Source organism: Podarcis cretensis (genome assembly GCF_951804945.1).
Source record: "Podarcis cretensis genome assembly, chromosome: 8".
Classification (NCBI taxonomy): Eukaryota; Metazoa; Chordata; class Lepidosauria; order Squamata; family Lacertidae; genus Podarcis; species Podarcis cretensis.
Window position 1 is genome coordinate 11,382,093 of NC_137177.1, and position 14,195 is coordinate 11,396,287.

At 45.7% G+C, this 14,195-nt stretch overlaps 1 protein-coding gene across 1 annotated transcript in view; it reads right to left on the reverse strand.

Moving 5' to 3' along the window:
• ERFL (ETS repressor factor like) overlaps positions 1 to 12,354 on the reverse strand; it is a 167,358-nt gene extending 155,004 nt beyond the window's left edge. The window contains exon 1 of the mRNA XM_079985633.1: positions 12,098 to 12,354. The gene's annotated coding sequence lies outside the window, so the exon portion shown is untranslated. The remainder of the gene's footprint in view (positions 1 to 12,097) is intronic.
• Between the last annotated feature and the right edge of the window lie 1,841 nt (positions 12,355 to 14,195).

Consider the following 14,195-nt stretch of genomic DNA (forward strand, 5'->3'; position numbering starts at 1 on the left):
CTGGGAGACATATCCGTTGGAGTTATTTGCTAATGACCTGCGCGGTGTTGCTTTCCCCCTTATTCTTCTGCCAGGGCTGGAGTTCAAAAGGAGCGCTTTTGTATAAAATGGCTTTCGGTTATGTATGTGTGTGTTAACTTTGCCTCCTGACCGGATCCCAAAGAACAAAACAAAACAATAAAGATGAGTATGCTGTTGAGCATATGCAAAGGTGTTTTTTTGGGTGTGAGCATATCTTCTTCTTTGGTGATCACTCGTAGCTGAGTAAGATTGTGTTCTATAAACACGGTATTAACAATGAGTCCGTAAGTTATTGTGGAAGCCAATTCTGAATCCACACGTCCTTCCATGTCCTGTGGGGACATTGGTTTCCGGGTGGGAGTTGATCACAGTGTGGATTTGCCAAACTGTGCCTTCCTCTTAGCACGTTTCTCCCTTGCGTCCTGAGTTTGAGTGTCTTCAGAGCCCATGACACCTTTGGTAAAGGCTGTTCTCCAATTGGAGCACTCACAGGCCAGTGTTTCCCAATTGCTGGTGTTTATACTACATTTTTTAAGATTTGCCTTGAGACAGTCTTTGAACCTCTTTTGTTGACCACCAGCATTACGCTTTCCATTTTAAAGTTCGGAATAGAGTACAGTGGTACCTCGGGTTAAGTACTTAATTTGTTCCAGAGGTCCATACTTAACCTGAAACTGTTCTTAACCTGAAGCACCACTTTAGCTAATGGGGCCTCCTGCCGCTGCTGCGCTGCCGGAGCACAATTTCTGTTCTCAACCTGAAGCAAAGTTCTTAACCTGAAGCACTATTTCTGGGTTAGCGGAGTATGTAACCTGAAGCGTATGTAACCTGAGGTACCACTGTAGTTGCTTTGGAAGACGATCATCAGGCATCCGCACAACATGACCAGTCCAACGAAGTTGATGTTGAAGAATCATTGCTTCAACATTGCAGAGTTAACATAAGACGAGCCCTCCTGGATCAGGCCAATGGCCCATCTAAAGTCCAGCATCCTGTTCTCACAGTGGCCAGCTAGATGCCCATGGGAAACCCACAGCCAAGATCCGAGTGCAAGAGCACTTTCCCCTCCTGTGGTTTCCAGCTACTGATATTCAGAAGTATTACTGCTTCCAACTGAGGAGGCAGAGCCATCATGGAAATAGCTTTCAATAGTCTTCTCCTCCCTGAATTTCTCCAAGTACTTTCTTCACCACCTCTCACTGCTATTCCCAAGACAATGGAGCTTCGGAATTAAGGTTTCCAGGGTAGAAAACTTGGTCAAAGTTGTACCCTTAAAAACCCCAAAAATTACACCCAACCACCCAAAAAAATCCATTCTGCAAGAAGAAATGCAGGATTTTGAGAGTTTAGCAGACAATGCTTAAGCAGCCTCAAGAGTATATTTGCAACAATAAGGTCTTAAAACATGTTGTTGTTTTTAATCATGGAATCATAGGATTGTAGAGCTGGAAGGGACCCCAAGGGTCATCTAATCCAAACACCTGCAATGCAGAAATCTCAGCTAAAGCAAAATGAAAAATGAGTTTCTTAAACATCTGAATTCTGCTCCAGTGGCACAATCTGGGCCCCCTCCTGATCACAGTACACACATAGCCTTAGTGGGTTTGATCCTCAACACATTAAGCAGAAATGAAAGTAGAGATTATCAACGAAGTTTGTAATTACTTGGTTCAGAATATGAATTTCCTCAGTTTGTTAGAGTCAGAAGAAGGAGCGTCTCCACCCCAATCGTTCAGCCCAGACACTGAGGTCCAGTGCCGAGGGTCTTCTGGCGGTTCCCTCACTGCAAGAAGTGAGGTTACAGGGAACCAGGCAGAGGGCCTTCTCGGTAGTGGCGCCTGCGCTGTGGAACGCCCTCCCATCAGATGTCAAGGCAATAAGCAACTATATGACTTTTAGAAGACATCTGAAGACGGCCCTGTTTAGGGAAGTTTTTAATGTTTGATGCTGTATTGTGTTTTTAATATATGGTTGGAAGCCGCCCAGAGTGGCTGGGGAAACCATGCGAGATGGGCGGGGTATAAATAATAAATTATTATTATTATTATTATTATTATTATTATTATTATTATTATTATTACAAACAGTCCCCTTCAGAAGTTCTGGCTTGGAAGTGAAGTGAGGTTCTGCACATCATGTGCAGTGTTCAAACTGGCCAGCCTATATAATAGGCGCATGTGCAAACATTATTTGTCAACTTCTTACTCATGATTAAAAAATAAAAACAAAACCTCTCATCGATTGCTACTAGAAACTTGACCAGACATCCTAACTTTAAGTTTGGTAAACACTGTCTACATTTGTGTGAGTCAATTCTCTCGGCCATTTCTTGCAGATATTTTACCAGGGTCCCTGTTTTAGATCTAAATCCCTCTCTTGTTCCTCTGTGCATGTTTGGAAGAAGGAATTTCCGGACACTGCTCCCCACCATGGATGGTGCTAATCTAAGAGAGAACGCTTGGGAAACAGGCGGGTTCCCCCTCTGCAGAGATCTCCAAGAAAGCTCCTAGCTACTGAATTCCAAACAGAGCCGAGAGGATTTCAGCTATCATTCCTGAGGGCTGGTCTTCTGGATTTCTGTAATCTGGACCACTGGAGTCAGATCTCAGCTCTTGAAGGGGTGGAGGGAAGAGAGAGTAAGGAGAAAGGCTTCAGCCAAGAACCTCTGGCTTTGGTCCCAAGCTCTGGGAATAATTCTGGATTCCCCATGTGCCATGCCCAATAGTGCTCCTATCTTGCTATATAACAGGGGTGTGGCCTTCCAGATGTTGTTGGACTACAGCTCCCATAATCCCCGGCCACTGGCCCTGCCGGCTGGGGCTGATGGGAGTTTTAGTACAACAGCATCTGAAGGCCACAAATTTCCCACCACTCCTTTATTCCCTTTAAGGTAAAGGTAAAGGTACCCCTGCCCGTACGGGCCAGTCTTGCCAGACTCTAGGGTTGTGCGCTCATCTCACTCTATAGGCCGGGAGCCAGCGCTGTCCACAGACACTTCTGGGTGACGTGGCCAGCGTGACAAGCTGCATCTGGCGAGCCAGCGCAGCGCACGGAACGCTGTTTACCTTCCCGCTGGTAAAGGTCCCTATTTATCTACTTGCACCCGGGGGTGCTTTCGAACTGCTAGGTTGGCAGGCGCTGGGACCGAACGACGGGAGCGCACCCCGCCGCGGGGATTCGAACCGCCGACCATACGATCGGCAAGTCCTAGGCGCTGAGGTTTTACCCACAGTGCCACCCACGTCCCTCGTTCCCTTTAAAAGGGGCCTCAAAATTTTAACTTCCAATTTCCTAAATGCCTTTTTTAGCTCCACGTTTATGTCCTACTGGGTTGCAACCTATTTATAAAAAACCTTTCACTGCAGCAGGGGTCCACAACACTTTTGGGCCTGGGGGCACATCAGGGAATCTAAGAAACTGCCACGGGCATCGCAAAGTACCCATTTCACAGAAGAACAAGTGGCGATGCTCAGAGCCAACCTCTCTTCACCGTAACAGGCAAAACATCTGCAAAGGTGGTATAATGGTTAGAGCGCTGGACTAGCTCAGCCATTAAATGCTCTGGCTGACCTTGGACAAGTCATGGTCTCTCATTCTAACCTATTTTAAATAATAAAATAATAAAGAAAATTGACAGATAAGCAACAACCCCACAGGCAACCAAACACAGGAAAGGGCCTTTTCTGCGGTGGCTCCCCATTTGTGGAATGCTATCCTCAGGGAGGCTCACCTGGCACCTTCATTACATATCCTTAGCCGCCAGGTAAAAATGTTCCTCTTCAACCAGGCCTTTGGCTGATTAACATTCTGTGGTCCTTTTAATGTGACTATGAGAGGGGGTTTACTGGTTTGTTTCACTTTTGTTTTATTATGTATTTTGTGTTTTCGTTTTGTATTCTTATGTTGTGAACTTTGGATGAAGGGTGGCATACAAATTTAGTTAACAACAAACAATAACCACACAAAAGCAAAATCAACAAAACCATGTACAGCGCCACGTTTTTAAGTACAGCGGTACCTCTGGTTACAAACTTAATTCGTTCCAGAGGTCCATTCTTAACCTGAAACCGTTCTTAACCTGAGGTACCACTTTAGCTAATGGGGCCTCCCGCTGCCGCCGCGCAATTTCTGTTCTCATCCTGAGGTAAATTCTTAACCCGAGGTACTACAGTGGTACCTCGGGTTACAGACGCTTCAGGTTACAGATGCTTCAGGTTACAGACTCCGCTAACCCAGAAACAGTACCTCGGGTTAAGAACTTGCTTCAGGATGAGAACAGAAATCGCGCGGTGATGGAGTAGCAGCAGTGGGAGGCCCCATTAGCTAAAGTGGTACCTCAGGTTAAGAACAGTTTCAGGTTAAGAACGGACCTCTGGAACGAATTAAGTTCTTAACCTGAGGTACCACTGTATATAAATTTGAAGGGGGTAGGTATCCTGGCACACTGGCAGGCCCCAATATTATTCCTGTGGCCTGATATTATTCCTGCTTCTTGGTATTACCCGTTCTATTCTTATGATGTTCTATGATTTTAAAACCAGGATCGATTTCATATCAGGGATTTATATTTTGGATTCTTCCTTGGGAGGGCCCGGCCCGAGCAGGCAGCCGACGAGTATTTTAAATAAATTATAACAAGCGTGGCAAAGCTTTTCCTGACAAGGAGATAGAAAAGCACCACCAGCCCTGCCTCCCTGAGTGTCGGGTTGCAAAAGGCATAAGCTCAGGACCAGCTGGAAAAGGTGGCAACTCTGCCCTAGCAGGCTTCAGCCCAGAAGACAGCTAGTGGGCGGAATCGCTGTCCAGGAGAGGGGGAAATTTAGAAGGACACCTGCAAGAAAAATGAGCCGTTGTTCTTGGAGCAAGAAGGGGGAGAGAGGGATGATAGAGTATGGAACAAGGGCTGGGGACATCTGGTACATTACGGGATCTGTTTAAAGACCCATCCGTTTCTCTGATCCTGGCGGGATTTGAGGGATGGATGGAGAAATGAAGGGGGAGCAAATAGCAAGCAATAAGCCATTGATCAGCTACAGGCGGGCTGCAGACAGGCTCTTAGAGCAGAAGGGAAAGTGGGGAGAGGCTCTGACCAGGTAAAGGAGGGAAGGGGAGAAGAAGGACTTTAAAAAGGCAAAAGGACCGAGACCAAGGCGATCGCATGCAACCCAAGAGGTAGTTTTGCATAGTGGTTAGGGTACTGCGCTTCGGACAGGGGAGAACCAGGTTCAAGTCTCCAGTCACCCAGAAATCTCCCTGGGTAACTTGGGCTGGTCACAGCCTGGCCTGCCTCGCAGGGCTGTTGTGAGGACACTGTTGCATGCCAGAATCCATGTGCCCTCAGCTTCTTGGGAGGGTTGTTGTTTAGTCGTTTAGTCGTGTCCGACTCTTCGTGACCCCATGGACCAGAGAACGCCAGGCACTCCTGTCCTCCACTGCCCCCCGCAGCTTGGTCAGACTCATGCTGGTAACCTCGAAAACACTATCCAACCATCTCGTCCTCTGTCGCCCCCTTCTCCTAGTGCCCTCCATCTTTCCCAACATCAGGGTCTTCTCCAGGGAGTCTTCTCTTCTCATGAGGTGGCCAAAGTACTGGAGCCTCAGCTTCACAATCTGTCCTTCCAGTGAGCACTCAGGGCTGATTTCCTTCAGAATGGAGAGGTTTGATCTTCTTGCAGTCCATGGGACTCTCAAGAGTCTCCTCCAGCACCATAATTCAAAAGCATCAATTCTTCGGCGATCAGCCTTCTTTATGGTCCAGCTCTCACTTCCATACATCACTACTGGGAAAACCATAGCTTTAACTATACGGACCTTTGTTGGCAAGGTGATGTCTCTACTTCTCAAGATGCCGTCTAGGCCTGTCATTGCCCTTCTCCCAAGAAGCAGGCGTCTTTTAATTTCATGGCTGCTGTCAAATGCAGGAACAACAAGCTCTTTTCAAAGGCACAACAAGCCAAGGTTGAGCTTGTGCATGTGCAGAGTTTCCCTTCAAGTAACTAGCTCTCTGTACTGAGATTAGGAGCAGGACTTTTTGTTCTAAGTACAGTGGTACCTCGGGTTACAGATGCTTCAGGTTACAGACGCTTCAGGTTACAGACTCCGCTAACCCAGAAACAGTACCTCGGGTTAAGAACTTTGCTTCAGGATAAGAACAGAAATCGTGTTCTGGCGGCTTGGCGGCAGCAGCAGGAGGCCCCATTAGCTAAAGTGGTGCTTCAGGTTAAGAACAGTTTCAGGTTAAGAACAGACCTCCGGAACGAATTAAGTACTTAACCCGAGGTACCACTGTACTTTATTCCAGATGCACGGGTGTTTCAGCACCTCGTTTTAGAAATTAACTAAGCCCCAGTTGTAGGTAACAAGATTAACTGAGTACGGGAATGCTTGGGCCCTCTAATTCTAGAGTTATTTTCATCTTAGTACCCCCCCCCCTCCGGAGAAATGGGGTGTGAAAACTGGGGGAATGCTCCCAGCAAAATGGGAGGATTTTTTTTTGGGGGGGGCATAGTAAAACAAGCAGGCGAATGAGAATAATAATGCACATTTTGCCTCATATCTCAGGTTCCACAAATGCTAGAAACGCACTCTTCTTTTTCATGAAAGCTGTGGATTTGGAGATTATGGTTCATCTGCCTCCCTTGCCCCCAAAGGTCTGCAAGGTAGTGTAACAGGTAGGACTCGGGGAAAACCACACATCTTTAGTGGAAGATGTCGCAGGAGGCAGTAGATCAGCATCATGCTGCCATATGGCTGCTGAGACCTGTGTAGGCCAGTTATATTGTTGGCCTTTTCCCATGAAGAATACTGCTGGCCAATCAGCAACGACACACTTCCCAGGTACACATCAGATAGCTCCTCATGCATCAACCCCCCCCCCAAAAAAGGCAGAGAGCTGCACAAAATTTGCATATGCTGATACAAACACATTCACACATACACATTTAGAAATGCTATCTGTTGCATATAATAAAATGGTAAGCGCGTCATCACACTGCAGTTTGCTTAGCCACAGGCAGGTGGCGCTGCAAACTATAGCATAATGAGAGGCACCATGAGGTGGAAAGTCTATGAGGTCAGTGGAGAGTGGTTCCCTAGAGGGAAAGAGGTTTGGTGAGGTGGAGGAGTTGGCGATGGAAGCAAAATTCCATCACCTCATTGTGTGTATTATGTGGGGCCTGGTCTACACACACAAAACAGAATGGGGATCCTGAGACAGTTGATTAGGCTGTCTGAACTGGGACTGCAGGACTCCATTCAAGTTAAACAAAATGTAACATTCCCACTGAGCCATGCACAAACCAGGCACAGGCAGGCAGTGCAAACTTCTGGCAGCCCTTGAAACACCACCACAGACTCTGTCCTGGTTTACACAAGCTTCAGAATTGGGCAGCAATGAGCTAAAGGAGCTATGTGATTACAGAGTGGACTGTGCTGCTATAGCCTACAAATGGGGGTTCACTTTTCTGTTGCTCCCCTACATTTAAAAATTCAGCACAGCAGGGAGAGGCCTGAGCTAAAATCTTGCTCCTGAATGTGTACCCCCTCCAAAAAAACTAGCAATAGTCATCTGCAGAGAAGTTGTTGTTTTATGTGGGGGCAGCATTCAGACATAGCTTCCTGCATTTATTTATTTATTTATACATACATACATACATACATACATACATACATACATACATACATATGTACATACATAGCCTCCTACTTGACTCCACCTCCCATCATCCCTGACCCTTGGCCATGCTGGCTGGGGCTGATGGGAGTTGGACTCCAATGACATATGGAAAGTCACAGGCCCCCCACCCCTGCTCTAGGTAAAGTCCTTTTCAGGGCTTGCAACTGCCTGACCCTGGGGCGGCCATATCCTACTTCACAGAAAGCAGTCCTCTGTTTGCAAATGGGCTCTTTAGTCCACAGATAAAGAACGATGAGAACTGAGAGCAAGTGGCCCAATACCTGGCCTCACCTGTTCACATCCTTTCCCACTAGGGTTAACTAGTTTCCAATTGAAATAGTAGTAAATATTTCCAAATTTGCATATGGGCAAATAAATTACCATACACACGTTTTTTTTGCAATTCCGGTACATCTATTTTTGGGTGATGCATGTCCACTTTGGGGCAATGGCTAAGTGGGCACCCTGCCCTGCTTTTACTACTGCACCAATATATCACTGGTTTTTTTTCAAAACAAAGTGGGATAGGTCAAGAAATTGCTCACGTCTGAGGAGGAAGATATGTCTAGCACTACAATACCCTGAAGAAACTCATTCGCCACTGTCTCAATCTCCAGCAAACTGCATTAACACCACACGTTTAAACCGTGTGGTTTCCTGCAAAGAATTCTGGGAACTGTAGTTCACTCTCCACAGAGCTACGATTCCCAGCACCCTTAACAAATTACAGCTGCCAGGATTCTTTGGGGGAAGCCATGTATGGGGTGTATACAAGCCCAGCCCCACTGCCCTGGTTACTGTCAAGTATGTGGGGCAGGGGGCCTTCCTGACAACCACCATCTATTGAAGTTTGGTTGGTTGGAGTTCAGAGAGAAGTGCCTTTTCCATCATGGCTTCCATTTTGGGGAATGAGTTCCCCATGGAGATGAGGTGAGCTCCGAGGATGGGCTCCTTTTGCATTGAGTTAAATCACTTTCGATTCCCTCTGGATCACTGATACCAAGTTCTTCCTCTCTTTTCCGTTTCACCCCCTGCAGTTGTTTGTTGATTTATAATATTTCTCGCCCGCCTTTCGCCATGAACGCCCAGGGCCGGTTACAACAACATCATACACAATGATCAAAACAGATTTTTAAAAATTACAATGACCAAACAACCAAGCCGTTCCAAAGCGAACTACAATAAAGGTTCTTAATTCTTCAAATTGTGGATGTGTTAACTGATGGATATATTTTTTTTTAATCATTTGCTGTCTGTTGGGAGCCGCTCTGAGATTCACAAATGTCTATACGAAAAGCGGGGTGTAAGTTTAAAATGAAATAAATTTCTGGCTTTCAGTCCATCCTCCCCTCTCCTCCGGGGCCTCCTCTGTTCAGTCCTCCCCTTCCTCCCCTATTTTTAGCCAGCATCTCTTTTTATTTTTTATTTATTTCGGCTCCCCTCTCTCCTCTTCCTTTCTAAACACTTCCTCCCCTCCTTTCGGGGAGCGCTCCACTCCCCCGAGCGTTATGACTTCATCCCGGCGCGGGCTGCCGGCAAGGAGAAATAAATCTTCATAAAGGCTGGGTTGTGATTAATCCGTGGGCCAAGGCTCGAGAGCGGGACCTTTCCCATTAGTGGATAATGGGAAGATGGAAAGCTCCTGTCGCCAGCACTAGCTGCCCGTCATTTGTTCCACTTTGCAGTCCATTTGGCGGGGAGACTACAAGGCACTCCATCAAAAATATTTTCAGAGTTAATTTCCGTCCCTTAATCTGCTTGATTCTTATTTTGTATCGAATGGCAGAATCGATTTTCGTGGCGACTAAATTAAATAAGGGCTCTTTTCATGCATGGGGGAGCCCGGGAGCTAAGGGGAGAAAGGGGGGGGTGAGTGAGGAAGAATTAGAAAAGAGGAGAAAGGGGAAAAGGGAGGGGTGGAAAAAAAATAAAAGATGTGCAGGCACATGGAAGGATAAATAGATAGGACTTGGGGGAGGGGGGGGGAGATTGGTTTCAAACCCACAATCCCACCTTCCCCCTCCACTCGCAGCATCCACAAAGGTGGGCCCAGGCAAATGCATTCACACAAACACCCTAGCTCTTGCCTGGTGTTGGTGCCAGGATTGGCACCCTCCGTGCCCCCCTCCCCTGCCTCCATCAGACCCCCCCCCCCGTCTCCTCCTCACCACAGTTCTTGCTAGTTGGCCCCCTGTGGGAGGGGGGCAGCCCCTTGGCGGATGCCTGAGCATGGCGACCTCTGACCCCAGCTCCGCTCTCGTCCGTAAGATTTCTGGAAGCCCACCGCTGCGTTTTGTGCCTTCTCCTCCGGACTCCAATATTGATATTTTCCATTTAACTACGGGGGTGGTTGGCAGGGAGAGAGGGCTGCCTCACCTATCACTCTGGAGAGAATTAAAACACCCCTATAAGCCGCAGACATCAGGAACCTCCAGGAGCTATAAGGCCACCTTCTTACCTTACAGATCCTGATCCGTCACTTTCGAGAGCAGTCCGAATGACAGATCCAATATGCCTCAAGGAGCAACGGCCATCCAATAACGTCTACTTGGGAGTAAAGCACACCGAGTTCGCAAAAGGATGGAGGCCTCAGCCTAATGCACGCTGCCGCCTTTTCTCCTTTGCACCAAACGAAACACCAAACACTAGTCTGCTATTGAAAGATGGTGAGCAGACTCAGCAATCATAAAAACAGTAATATTAGTAATAATACTGAGGGGCAGCCCTTCTCCTTAGTTAATAAACGGGGCTTCTGGTTGAGGAATTTATACAAGTTATACCATGGTGGGGAGAGTGGGCTAGACTTTGCTCCGTAATGCACTGAGCACGAGGGTTAAAAGGGTCATGGTTATATTTTAAGACCCACCTTATTTCTGTGATTTTAAGTTGCTTTCAACTGTCTTTGCGTTTTAATTGAAATCCGCCCTGGCTGCAACCTTAAGGTGGAGGGCAACAACAACAACAACAATTAATCCTTTGCTAGGCTCTGAGGATAGATAACACCCTGGGATGCCTACGCTGGCAAGGAGAGGCCTAGGCCAGATTAAGAAGGAGGAGGAAATACAACGGCGGGCGCAGGTGATCAGTTCATACACAAACACACAACGGCTCCCCTCCACACAACCATCAGGTTCAAGCGGTGTTTGCTGGCCCCCCTCCATCAGAGCCTTCCATGTTCATTTCATCCACCATTCTTCTTCTTCCCTTGTCAGATAGACTCAGACCCCCCCCCGACTCTGTGGACCCATGGGGAGAGATTGAGGTGGGGGCTGTTGCTCTCTTTCTCTCTGGATCACATATAACCCTTTTGCCCAGCAAGAGGAGGAGAGTTCATTTATTCATGCTGGAGCCCAGCCATTCATTTATCTCTTTTTGCATCTCTGACAGCTTGACATGCCTTTGGCTCCCACCAAGAGCCCCCCGCCCTACTTCCCCATCCATCCTGGAGGCCTCTTTATCCGCCGTCCCGTCCAACAAGCCAGGGCATCTAACAGGGGTTGTGCGTGTTTTTAGAGCGCCACAGCCACAGTCTACACAAGGGGTAGGCAAACTAAGGCCCGGGGGCTGGATGCGGCCCATTCGCCTTCTAAATCCGGCCCTCAGATGGTCCGGGAATCAGCGCGTTTTTACATGAGTAGAATGTGTCCTTTTATTTAAAATGCATCTCTGGGTTATTTGTGGGGCATAGGAATTTGTTCATTTTTTCCCTTCAAAATATAGTCCGGCCCCCCCACAAAGTCTGAGGGACAGTGGACCGGCCCCCTGCTGAAAAAGTTTGCTGACCCCTGGTCTACACTCTTCCACAGTGTCTTCTTTGGGAACTATTCTCCCATTGGAAAGTTTAATAAGGTACACAAACACCATCTCCCATTAGCGGCTTCAGGCAAGATTTCTAGCAGGGTGGGCTGCCTAAGTCTGTTGTTGCAAAAGCAACATAAAATCCCAAGGTGCTTTAAAAGACCAGCAAGCACATTGTGACAGAAGTTTTTGCAATGTATGCTATCGCTGGCGGAAATGCGTCTCTCTCTCTCTTTTGATTCATTCGTTTCCTCTCTAGACCGCTTTACATTTTCAAGAAAAACATCTCAAAGCGGTTGACAACGCAGGAAATCGTCATAAAAAGCAATTCAGGAGAAAACACTGTTAAAGAAAGACAAAATATGGAAATATGAAGTATACATTCAAAGCAACCTAATTAACCAGAAGCTGAAATATATTAAAGATTTCAAAATAAAACATTGCAAAGGTCAATGATCGAATGCACGTTAAACGCAGCAAAAACGACGAAATATCAAAACATTTTGAAAGAAAACGTTCCCAAAAGAAGTCAAATATAAAATGCACATTTAGAACAGTGTAATTAACAACAGAATAGAATATTATCGTAAGGAGAGAACATACCTGCCGCTGTCACTCCCAGTCCTGCCACTGGTGGCTCAGGCTCAATGGCCTAAGAGACAGTCAAGGTGGTCTGTGGCCTCTTCAGTGGCCTGAGCTTTTGTAGCTGGAGTCAGTCAGGGCCCTGTCGTCCTGATGCAGGGAGTAGGTCTTCCAGGACTCACAGCCAATATGGTCCAGCACAAACCAGCACTTTAAATTCATAACCTATCCATGCTTTGAATGAGAGACAGCATTCTTCCTAACGCTCTTTCTCTCCAGCAGGGGGCACTGGCAATAAGATGGATAACAAAAAAGAAAAAGAAAGGAAGTGATGTATATTGCATGACTTAACACAAGGAGAAATTGACCATTGCGGGGACCTTCCACTTGTTGCGTTCCTTGTTCTGCTGCTTAAAATGCAAATCGCAAACCCAGTTCTACTCTTTCAGAGGAAGAAGCAAGATTGCTTACTCGTACTGTCTCCCTCCCCAAATCAATGAACTTGCAAGGGGGGTGGGGGTATCACGGGGTCTCAACCTGCATCTTGCAATACAGGATATCCAACAATATATTCCACTTTCTAGAGTAGGCCATGTACACGTGAGATCTGCAAAAATATTATTATTATTATTATTATTATTATTATTATTATTATGCTTATTAGGTGTCCCCCCCTCTCAAAAGTAAACTGAAAACGACTTACAATATAATTAGGGTTGCCATACACCCGGAATTTCCCAGACATAAGCCAGCAATCGGCCGTCGGAAGCTGTGTCTGGGAGGAAATTGCTGGTTTCCCCCCTCAATTTTTTCCCAGGATTTTGAAAAAAAACTAAAAATTGAACAACTTGGGGCAAGACAGAAAAATTCTCAACAACTTTGCCAAAAAATGTATAACAACCACTTTTCTGTCCTTATTGTCACTTTTTGAAATATGGCAACCCTAATATAATACAAATGTTAAAATCAGCATACATTTAAAACAAACAAACAAAAAATATCCATATCCATATATGTAAAGGGCAGCTCAACCCAGCCCACCCACTAAAGGAAACCACAAGATCTAAAACTCTTCAAGGTAAAGGCCAAAAGCCTGGTTGAAAATAAATGTTAAAAGAAACAAATAATGTTATAAGTTTTCAAAACTACCAAGCTTAAGACTAGTTGCTTAGCTTTTAAACTGGCAGTCCACCTTAATGCCCACAAATAAGATTACATTTTTTTAATGATGATTTGAAATTTGAACTTCAGCATACTATGTTGGAAGACTTATTAGGATTTTCCTTTCTTTGATTTGATTTGTTTTTGTTCTTATTTTCTGAAAAGCAAGCTGTGTAAAGTGAGATTGTATCAGGCTGGATTCATTTACAGCATTTGGAGTGTTTTGTATACATTATTTAGACTTTCAATAATTCCATAAGCAAGGAGCCACCACTAAAAAGTCCCAACCTCATGTTGCCACCCTCTGCACCTCCCTCTGAGAAGTCACACAGAAAAGGACCTTAAGTGATGAATATAGGGCCTGGATTGGTTCCTATGGTGAGAGGCGGTCCTTGAGGTATTGGGGTCCAGCAGCCACTTCATTCTGTTTTCATTCCATCCCATGTTTTCTGTTCTCCCTCTCCCCATGCCACCCCAGTCAATCAGTATCTTGTGGTCATTTTGGTTTATTATTATTATTAAAACCAATAATAATTAATAAAATTTGTTTATTGTTGTTGTTGTTTCATTTTATAATGTATATAAAACAGAGGGAACAATTATAACACCAGACGAAAATTAAAGGATGAAAAACGGAACCATAAAATAGTCACAGAGAATGTGTAGTTTCACATGCGTTAAAATAGCAGTGTTAAATTTGAAATACATACTGCATATGTTTATTGAGTCTTCTGAAGCAACAACAGGCCTTTTCTTTCTTTCAAACTTATTTTTGTTGGCCATGGTGGATGCAGTACATTTGGTCGGGGATGATGCAAGGGGGGAAAGTTTCAGTAAGAAGTCAGCATTTTCACCCAAAGATTCTCTGAATAAGTTATGTTTTCACAAGTAACTCCAACAACACCATTTGGTCTCTTCACAGTCGGCTCCCATCATTGATCAAGAAAACAGAAGGTGT